This window comes from Phascolarctos cinereus, unplaced genomic scaffold (genome assembly GCF_003287225.1).
Source record: "Phascolarctos cinereus isolate Bilbo 61053 unplaced genomic scaffold, phaCin_HiC Scaffold_8;HRSCAF=390, whole genome shotgun sequence".
In the NCBI taxonomy this organism is placed as follows: domain Eukaryota; kingdom Metazoa; phylum Chordata; class Mammalia; order Diprotodontia; family Phascolarctidae; genus Phascolarctos; species Phascolarctos cinereus.
Window position 1 is genome coordinate 15,671,363 of NW_027556291.1, and position 11,625 is coordinate 15,682,987.

Below are 11,625 nucleotides of genomic sequence, written 5' to 3' on the forward strand. Positions count from 1 at the left end.
ATCTAGATCAAATGAGATCATATTTGTAAAACACTTAGCATAAGTCCTGGCACATAGTGCTTGGTCCCTCCTTCCTCTCCTAGTTTGGTCCTGGAGGTAGACTGTGTTAGCTGTCTGTGGATCAGCCTATCTAAATACTCAGTGCCAGAAATATGACCACAAACTGATGATTTTTGTTTTTGTTTTACCGGGGCCATTGTTAAATCAAATAAAAATGCCAAATAGTTCCAATCGTCTGCTCTGATGATAGTGAGAGAGGGTGCTAAAAATCCTAATGTCTGCTAAAAGTAATTTAGTGATCATTATACTTAACACGCAATGGCCAATGAGTTATACCCAGCTAGAAGAAAAGACCCGATATCTGATTGACATTCTTACTATAAATTGAGCCAAAGGGCATGAGGAAGTTGCAGCAAAAATGGAAGATTCTTCTTAGAGAGGTAACTAAAGGACTGATGAAACTGTATTTGAAATATTCCATAAGGCAACAAGAAAACATCATCATGGCACAGGACACATGGCCATTTTCCCTTGCATTGCTTAGGCAGAGGCTGCATGACCAGTTATCCTTGACATTAAAGATGGCTTCCAAGGTCCCTTCCCACCCTAGAATTTGGGATTCTGCTCAGAATAAAAGAAAGGAGAAAGATTAATGTGAAGAAAATAGCAACTTGCATGCCAGCATTTTCTGCTGAAGATAAGGAAGTAGAGAAAATTTTGGAAGAACTGGACAATAGTATCATGCAAGACATTTCAAGAAGGACACAGATAAATCTAAAAAATTAGAATATAATACATATAGAATTAAAAAGCATTATCCTATAACACGAGAGAAAAAGAAAATGATAAATAGCTGAAAGGGATGTGGAAAAATAGGGACACTAATGTACTGTTGGTCTTGTGAACTGGTCCAACCATTCTGGAAAATACTTTGGAACTATGCCCAAAGGGCTATAGAACTGTGCTATATCACCACCAAGTCTGTATCCCAAAGAGAAAGGAAAAGGACCTATATGTACAGAATATTTACAGCAGCTCTTTTTGTGGCGGCAAAGAATTGGAAATTGAGATGATGCCTATCAATTGCAGATTGGCTGAACAAGTTGTGATATATGATTGTGATAGAATACTATTGTGCTATAAGAAATGACAAGCAAGATGTTTTCAGAAAAAACCTGGGAAGACTAATATGAAATAATGCAAAATGAAATGAGCAGAACCAAGAGAACAGTGTACACAGTAAGAGCAATACTGTAATGATGATCAACTGTGAAAGACCCGGTCACTCTGATCAATATAATGATCTATGGAAATTCCAAGAGATCCATGATGAAAAATGCTATCCACCTATAGAGAGAGAAGTGAGTGCAATCTGAGTGCATATTGAAGCATACTTTTTCCATTTTCTTTATTTTTCTTTTTTTATTTTGCAATATGGCTAATATGGAAATATGTTTTGCATGACTTCACATGTATAATCAATATATTGCTTGCCTTCTCAATGGGTGAGGAAGGGGCAAGAGAGAGGAAGAGAATTTAGAACTTAAATTTAAAAAAAAGAATGTTAAGAATAAATTTTAATAAGTTTAAAAAGAAGTATGAGCCTAATGTCAGATCCAGACAAGCAGTGATGTAATGTGTAAGATAGAAGGTTCTGTTAAATTTGAATAATAGAAATAATAAAAATAAAGAAGTGTGTATTCTGTTCCTATAGCATAACTAATCTAACATTGTAATGCTAACTACAAATGGAGTGAATTCAGAATCAAACTGAACACGTCCAAAACTGAACTCATTATCATTTCCCCCCAAACCCACTCCTCTATAAGACTTCCTTATTTTTGTTGAAGGTATCATCATCCTTCTGGTCTTCCAGGTTCTCAACCTTCAGTGCTATCTTCACTTCCTCACTTTCCCTCACCCCTGTGTATCTAGTCAGTTGCTAAGTCTTGCTGTTTACAACTCAGAGTTGCTGCTACTGTTAAATTGTTTTCAGCCCTGTTTGAGTCACTGTGACCCCACTGGGGATTTTCTTGGCAAATACACTGGAGTGGTTTGCCATTTCCTTCTCCGGTTCATTTTACACATGAGGAAACTCAGGCCAACAGGGTTAAGTGACTTGCCCAGGGTCCCACAACTAGTGAGTGTCTGAGGCCAGATTTGAACTCACAAAGAGTAATCTTTCTGATTCCAGGCCCAGCCCTCTCTTCACTGCCCCTTTACAATTTACAACATCTCTCATTTCTGACTCCTCTCTATTCACACAGTTACCACGCTCATTTACCTGTCGCCTGAACTACAGAGATGACCTTTCTATCAGCTCCTTGCCTCAGGCCTCTCCTTATTCCAGTCCACACTCCATTCAGCTGCCAAAGTGATTTTCCTTATGCTCAAATCTGACCATGTCACTCCCCTACTTAGTGAGCTCCAAAGGTTCCATATAGCCTGTAGGGTAAAATATAAACACCTCTGTTTGACTTTTAAAGACCTTCACAACCTGGTTCCAACCTACCTTTTCAGTCTCATGTAGGACTCCCCTTCGTGTACTCCAGGATTCAGTCAAATTGCCCTTCTTCCTATTCCTCACACAGAGTACCCTATGGCTCCTGTCTATGTCTCTCGGAATCTTAGCCCTTTCAGGACTCAGCTCAAGCGCCACGTTCAACATGAAGTGTTTCCCGATACTCCTAGCTTCTAAAGCCCTCCCTCCTTCTCAAAACAACCTTGTATTTCTTTTTGTACTTATGCACCATCTTCTTACATGGGTACATGTTATCTCCTCTGATAGAATGTGTACTCTTTGAGGACAGGGATTCTTTGATTTTTGTCTTTGTATCCTGGCACAAAGTAGATACTTAATAAATATTTGTTGATTGAATATACTGCTAATAGGAAACACCAGAAAGAACAAAACATCAGAATGAAAATCCAGAACTCTATAAAAAGATTCCAAATGCACTCTTTTAAAATATATCATGTTGTGGCCAGATCTTAAATATGCATATATCTAATAGTTCAGTAGCAAAATTTATAAAGGAAAAGCTCACAGACTTACAAGAAACATATGTTTTTTAGAAAAAGGTAACATTAGATGATTTTAGTAGTCCATTATCAGTATGTTATAAATCCCCCCCAAAATAAAGAACCAATTATAGAAGATAAGCAGTGTAGTAAACTAACTAGACCCAACATGTGCATAGTGAAAACTTAATGATAAGAAGAAAAAAATTTAAGCATTTTGAGCATGCTTAGAACATACACAAAAACTGATCATCAGCAAATATAAAAAACATAAAAAGCAAAGATTCTAGACATTGCATTTACAAAGCGTAATTCAACATTATTTACAGAAAATGATATAATAAACAAAAATAAACTCTAAAAAATGAAAAATAAAAAAACCCCTTAAATAATGACTGAGCCAAGAGCAAGGCATGCCAAATTAACTGTACTCACTAAACTTAGAGATGACGGCAAGGTTACTCAGAGTTGCCTGGCAAAGCTTCTAATAAAATATCATACGCTATTTTTGTGGAGAAGATAGAGAGATATGGACTACACGATAATATAATTAGAACTGATTGGATGACCAGACTCAAAGTGTAGTCATTAAGGATTTCATGTCGGTGTGGCAGAAGGTCTCCAACAGAGGTACCCAGGGATCTCCTTGGCTGTCTGTTGTTTAATGCTTTTATCAGTAACTTGGTAATCAGTAACTTGCTGTGATTACCATGTTTCTTTGATTTTTGGTTCTTATAAAAGCTCATTTCTGTACTTAAGAGATTTGGAAGCAGAATTTTCTTTCTTTGTTTTGATTAATTAATTTATTTTTAGTTTTCAACAATCACTTCCATAAGCTTTTGAGTTTTAAGTTTTCTCTGCCTCCCTCCCCAAGACAGAGTGAAATCTGACATAGGCTATAAATATACATTCCTATTAAACACATTTTCACATTAGTCATGTTGTAAAGAAGAATTACAACCAATAGGAGGAACCATAAGAAAGAAGAAACAAAACTGGGCAGCTAGGTGGTGCAGTGGATAGAACACCAGCCCTGAAGTCAGGAGGACCTGAGTTCAAATCCGGCCTCAGACCAAACACTTGAAATTTACTAACTGTGTGACCCCGGACAAGTCACTTAACCCCAATTGCCAAAAAAACAACAACACAAAAACAAACAAAAAAACCCCACAAAAAATACAAAATTAAAAAAAAAAGAAACAAAACAAAACAGAAGGAAAAAAGAGTAAATAGTATGCTTTGATCTGCATTCAAACTTCATAGTTCTTTCTCTGGATGTGGATAGCATTTTCTTTTTCTTTTTCTTTTTAATTATTTTTTAATATAAATTTATTTATTTGTAGTTTTCAACATTCATTTCCACAAGTTTTTGAGTTCCAAATTTTCACCCCATCTCACCCTCCCCCACCCCAAGATGGCATGCATTCTGAATATCCCTTCCCCTAGTCTGTCCTCTTTTCTTCTCTCCCCCTTCTCTTATCCCCTTCCCCTTCTATTTTCCTGTAGGGCAGGATAGACTTCTGTACCCCATTTCCTGTATTTCTTATTTCCCATAGCATGCGAAAATTTTTTTTAAACATATGTTTTTAAAACTTTAGGTTTCAAATTTTCTCTCTTCCTCCCTCCCCACCCACCCTCATTGAAAAGGCAAGCAACTCAATATAGGTTGTACATGTGCAGTTATGCAAAACACTTCCATAGTAGACATGTTGTGAAAAACTAACTCTATTTCCCTTAATCCTATTCTGCCCTCCCATTTATTCTATTCTTTCTTTTGACCCTGTCCCTCCTCAGAAGTATTTACTTCTGATTACACCCTTTTCCAATCTGCCCTCCTCTCTATCATCCCCCTGCTCTCTTGTCCCCTTCTCCCCCTATTTTCTTGTAGGGTAAGACAACTTCCATACCCAATTGAATGTGTATGTTATTCCCTCCTTAAGCCAAATCCTATGAGAATAAGATTCACTCATTCCCTCTCACCTTCCCCTGCTTCCCCTCCACTGTAAGAGACTTTTCTGTTTTTTTTTGTGAGATAATTTACCCCATTCTACCTCTCCCTTTCTTCTTCTCCTAGTATAATACTCCCTCATCCCTTAATTTTATTCTCCAGATATGACCCCTTAATCTTCAACTCACCCTGTGCCTTCTATCTATCTATCTATCTATCTATCTATCTATCTATCTATCTATCTACATACATATAATTTTTTTCCTCCAACTACCCTAATACTGACAAAGGTCTCATGAGTTATAAATATCATCTTTCCATGCAGGAATGTAAACAGTTCAATCTTAATAAGTCTCTTATGATTTCTCTTTCCTGTTTACCTCTTCATGTTCCACTGGAGTCCTGTATTTGAAAGTCAAATTTTCTATTCAGCTCTGGTCTTTTCATCAGGAATGCTTGAAAGTCCTCTATTTCACTGAATGACCATTTTTTCCCCCGGAAGGATTATACTCAGTTTTGCTGGGTAGGTGATTCTTGGTTGTAATCCTATCTCCTTTTCCCTCTGGAATATTATATTCCATGCCCTGTGGTCCTTTAATGTAGAAGCTGCTAAATCTTGTGTTATCCTGATTGTGTTTCCACAGTACTTGAATTGTTTCTTTCTGGCAGCTTGTAATAATTTCTCCTTGACCTGGGAACTCTGGAATTTGTCTATTATATTCCTAGGAGTTTGCCATTGGGGATCTCTTTCAGGAGGAGATCTGTGGATTCTTTCCATTTCTATTTTTGCCCTCTGGTTCTAATATATCAGGGCAATTTTCCTTGATAATTTCTTGAAAGATGACGTCTAGGCTCTTTTTTTGATCATGGCTTTCAGATAGTCCAATAATTTTTAAACTCTCTCTCCTGGATCTACTTTCCAGGTCAGTTGTTTTTCCAATGAGATAGTTCACATTGTTTTCTAATTTTCTATTCTTTTGGATTTGTTCTACTGTGTCGTGATTTCTCATAAAGTCACTAGCTTCCAATTGCTCTATTCTAATTTTTAAGGAAGTATTTTCTTCAGTAGTCTTTTGGACTTCCTTTTCTATTTGGCCAATTTTTCTTTTTAGGGCATTTTTCTCCTCATTGTCTTTTTGGACCTCTTTTGCCATTTGGGTTAGGCTATTTTTTAAGGTGTTATTTTCTTCAGCATTTTTTTTGGTCTCCTTTAGCAAGCTGTTGACTTGTTTTTCATGATTTTCTTGCATCACTCTCATTTCTCTTTCCAGTTTTTCCTCTGCTTCCCTTACTTGCTTCTCAAAATCCCTTTTGAGCTCTTCCAAGGCCTGGGACTGATTCATATTTTTCTTGGAGGCTTTGGATGTAGGAGCTTTGACTTTGTCGTCTTCTTCTGGTTGTATATTTTGATCTTCTTTTCACCAAAGTAAGATAATATAGTCTGACTCTTTTTGCTGCTTGCTCATGATCCGGCCAATTACTTGAGTTTTAAACTCTTTGTTAAGGTAAGAGTCTGCTTCCAATGTGGAGAATGTACTGTCCCAAGCTTCAGGGGTTTGTACAGCTGTTTTCAGAGATACTTGTAGGGACCTGTAAATTTTCAGTTCTTCCAAGGTGGTATGATAAGGGGTGAGGTGTTTACTCCTTTCCTGGCCTGTGACCACAAGTATTCCTTTCTGTCCTGTAACTGTGAGGAGGGGTTTCTCTCCACAGCCACTACAAGCTCCACCATGCCAGTGTTCCTCCTCACCCCAGCACCGCCACCCAGAACTGTGACCCAGATCCAAACACAGGCAAAGCAAGAGATTCCTGCCTCAGCACTGGCAAAGAGATCCCTGCAATCCCTCTCTGATCAGCCACTGGATTCCCCCTCAGTCTGTGGGCCGGAAGCTCAGGAAGCAGCTCCCCCCCCCCTGCTCCCCAGGCCACGTTCTTGGGGAATGAAGGTGAGACCCCACCTTCCTTTCTCAGCACGGACAGAAACAGACTTTTCCCACTGACCTTCTAAGTTGTCTTTGGCATTAGTGGGTAGAGGAGTCTGGAAACCTCCACAGCTGCCCGAGATCCAGTCCTCTGAGGCCTGCTCCAGGTTTGCTGCGGCCTGCGCTCCCATGCTGCTCTGTGCTGCGCTCCCAGCCTGGCGTGATATACCTTTCTGATCAATCATCCAGGTTGTCTTGGGCTGGAAATTTGTTTCACTCTGTCTTTTTGTGGGTTCTGCTGCTTCAGAATTTGTTTAGAGCCATTTTTTATGAGTATTTGGAGGGGTTTGGGGGAGAGCTTAAGCAAGTCACTACTTTCACTCTGCCATCTTGGTTCCGCCCCAATAGCATTTTCCATCATGAGACTTTTGGAGATGTCTTAGATCCTCACATTGCTGAGAAGAGCTAAGTCTATCAAAGTTAGTCATCACACAAGTTGGCTGTTACTGTGTACAATGTTCTGGTTTTGCTCACTTCATTCAGCATCAGTCCATACAAATCTTTCCAAGTTTGTCTGAAGTCTGCCTGCTCATCATTTCTTATAGCACAGTAGCATTCCATTACATCAATATGTCACAACTTGTTTATCCATTTCCCAGTTGATGGGCAGCCCTCCAATTTCAATTTTTTGCCACCACAGAAAGGGCTGCTATAAATATTTTTGTACATGTGGGTCCTTTCCCCATTTTTTTTAGGCAATTGGAGTTAAGTGACTTGCTCAGGGTCACACAGCTAGCAAGTGTCAAGTGTTTTATCTGAGACTGGATTTGAACTCAGGTCCTCCTGACTTCCGGGCCAGTGCTCTATCCACTGCGTCACCTAACTGCCCCCTCCTTTTCTCATTTTTATGATCTCTTTGGGATACAGCCCTAGAAGTGTTATTGCTGAGTCAAAGGGTATTGCACATTTTTATAACCCTTTGAGCATAGTTCTAAATTGCTCTCCAGAATGGTTGAATCATTTCACAACTCCCCCAACAGTGCATTAGTGTTCCAATTTTCCCACATCTTCTCCAGCATTTATCATTTTCTTGTTTTGTTGTGTTGGTCAATTTCATAGGTGTGATGTGGTACCTTAGAGTTGTTTCAATTTGCGTTTCTCTAATCAATAATGATTCACAACATTTTTTCATGTGACTATAGATAGCTTTAATTTCTTCATCTGAAAACTGCTTGTTCATATCCTTTGACCCTTTATCAGTTGGGGAATGACATGTATTCTTAGTTCTCTATATATTTTAGACATGAGGCCCTTATCAGAGACACTGGTTGTAAAAATTCTTTCTGGAAGCAGAATTTTGCAACCAGCTTAAGAATCTTCTAAATTAAAAGTTTCATTTGATTTTGAACCCATATGTAAATAGGAAAAAATGCAATATCTCTTGATTATTTTGCACGCACAATGATTAAATCAGGGAAGATTGAAGATCACTAGGAAACAAAAAAACTATACATAAGTGGTGAATGGGATTAAAAAAGAATTATCCTAATTTAGCAAGCACAGCCAAAGATATGCTTCTTCTATATGGAGCTACTTATCTCTGTGAGGTATCATTTGTGGCTGTGATAGCCAGTAAAACCAAGTATAAGCATAAACTTGAACTTAGAACTAGACTTTGGAATCCCTGTATCACAAAGTATCAAACCACGATTCTAAAAATAATGAAGCATATTAAATAACTTTACTCCAACTAAATCTTGTTAGTATGATTAATCTTATCATTATTAATGAAACCATTTACAGAGAACAAAAAAGGTTTTATACAGTTAATAAATAAAATTATTTTATTTTATCTTTATCTCATCCTTTTTAATTACATGTATGCACATTTTATAATGTATGTAATAAATTGGTATTTTGCAAGTAAACATACACATATGGAATGTATGCGCAATAGCTTTTTACTGATAAAGTGGTGATCAAAAAAGTCTAGAGACCAGTAAAATAGCACACTGAGCTGAATCTAATAAGATGCAGGTTCAGTAAGTTGAAATGGAAAGTCTTACACTTGGGTACCAAGAAATCAACTTTACCAGCACAAGATGAGCAAAGCATAGCCAGAGAGCAGTTGATTTGAAAATGATCTGGGAGTTTTAGAGGACTGTTTACTCAATAAGTGAGTCAGGAATATGGTAGGGATGAAAAAAAAAGATAATGCAATCTGGGGCTGTGTGGAGGGGGCCACAACATCCAGGAATAGGGAGGTTATAGTCCCACTGTCCTCTGCCCTCATTAGATGTCATCTGGAGAATGGTGGTCAAATTTGGGTGCTACAGTTTAAGAAGGATATGATAATGTGGAGAGTGTCTGGAGGAGGGCAATCAGAATAGTAAAAGGCCATCCATGCCATTTGGGACCAATTAAAGGAATCGGGTATGTTTAGTCTGTCAAAAAGAGGACTCAGCAGGGACATGAAAGTAGGCTTCAACTATTGGAAGGGCTTTCATGTGGATGAGGGTTTAGACTTGTTCTCTTTGGCACCAGGGGGGAGAATCAGGAGCACTGGGGGGAGAAATTTCAGAGACAAAATTTAGACTTGGTGTAAAGAAAAAAAACAAACTTCTGAACAATCAGAGCTCTTCCAAAGTGTGATGGACTGCCTTTTGAGATAGTGAGTTCCATCTCCTTGGAGGCCTTCAAGCAGTAACTTGATGAAGACTTATTGGATGTTTTACAGCAGAGATTCCTTTTGCATATAGGTTTAGTCTAGAGTGCCACTTAAGTCCTTTTCAAGTCCCAAAGTCTGTGCTTATATGAGGAAAGTATAAAAAACAGTAGCTGATTACATCAAGATAATGACAATGTAGATACTATCTATTGAAACATCTTCTTTGCGGCCAAAGATGTACTTAGAGGCAAATCCATAATCCTGAATATCTATATCAATAAAGAAGAGATGGAAAATTTACAAATTGAGCCTGCACCTAAAAAAAAAAAACCTTACAAAAGAAACAAACAAAGCAACAGAAAATAGAAGAGAAATAACCAAGATTAGAGCAAAGATCAATACAACTGAAAATAAGAAAACAATTGAAATGATACAAAGACTAGCAGAATTGGTCAACAATTAGCAAGTGTAATAAAAAAAGGAAGAGAAGAAATCTAAATCATCAAAATTAGAAAAAGAGAAAGGAGAGATTACAACTAGGGCAAAAGAAGTCAATAAAATTATAAGTCATTACTGTACTTGGTTCCTATGATTATACCTGGAGATCCTAAAAGAAATGGATGATTATATACAAAAATACCAAATACTCAAATAAATGAAAAGAAAATTTCATAGGAGCATAAATTTAGGGCTTAGAGGCCATAGAGTTCAACCACCTCATTTCACAGATAAGGAAACTGACTTGCCCAGCATCACTCAGCCAAGTAGACAATCTCAGAAGGAGAAATCAGACATTCCATTAAAGAGGTGACCCACAAAAAGATGCCAGACACAGATACGTTGACAAGTAAATTCTACAGGACTTTAAAAGAACAAGTAACACAAGCAGTTATGGCTGTTTCAAAACACATAGAGAGATAATAGCTGACCCACCTCCTTCTAAGAGTCAATATAAGTATCAATTCACTGGCTGAATAAAGACAAAGATGGAAACTAAAACTATATTTCACCACCATTAATGAACATTACCAATCGAGGCTCAGCATTCTGATCGATCAGTAATCTCTTGGTTTCCTTGTTCCGTCCAACAATGAAAATCACAACCCATCCACACCTGCCCATCCTGTGTCACTCTTCTCTGTGTCCTCACATAAAAATGGCCACACACTGTCCACCCAATATAGCGGAGGCTTTGCTTTTTTTTTTTTTTAATTAACATGGTGAGGATAGAGTATGGACACAAAAATACTGAATAAAATAGCCACAAATAGAATTCAACAGTCCATCAAAAAATCCATCATCATCATCATCATCATCACCATCATCATCATCATTATGATCGTTTTAGCTAGCATTTCTATAGTACCTACTATGTGACTGGGACTGTGCTGAGTGCTTTATAAATATTATCTCATTTAATCCTCACTATAACCCTGCAAGCCAGGTGCTGTTATTATCATCATTTTACAGGTGAGGAAGCTGGAGCAAATAGAGATTAAGTGGCTTGCCCAAAGTCAGGAAGCTAGGAAGTATCTGAGGGGGGATTTGACCTCAGCTCTTCCTGACTCTAGGCTCTGGCTCTATCCACTGCGGTACCACCCAACTATCCCATCATGCCCCATTATGATCAACGAGGATTTAGAAAAGGGATGCAAGGGTTTTTTTTTATTACCCTCAAAACAATCAATATAGTAATTTTTAACAATGAAAAAATAAAAACTGTGATCATGCCTTTGATACGGTATGGCATTCTACTTGTTTTGGGACCCACAATTCTGCTTGTGATGGCAGGGGCTTTCCTGAGGCTTTTTATGTGCTCCTTACTGCCTTGAATAATCCTGTTTTGTTTAATGCCTTTGGCAGAGTGGATGATTAGAAGGGAGCTAAGAGAGAAATGTACAGAGCCTGATGTTACCTGGGGATTCCCCTTCATGAACTTTGAATTTTGGCCACAGTCAGCTACTTGGTATTATGTTTTCATGACATCCCATCTCGGGTGCCTCCATACCTTGGTACTGGCTGCCGTAGCTCCATGCCAGGGATGCTCTCCCTTCTCATTTCTGATT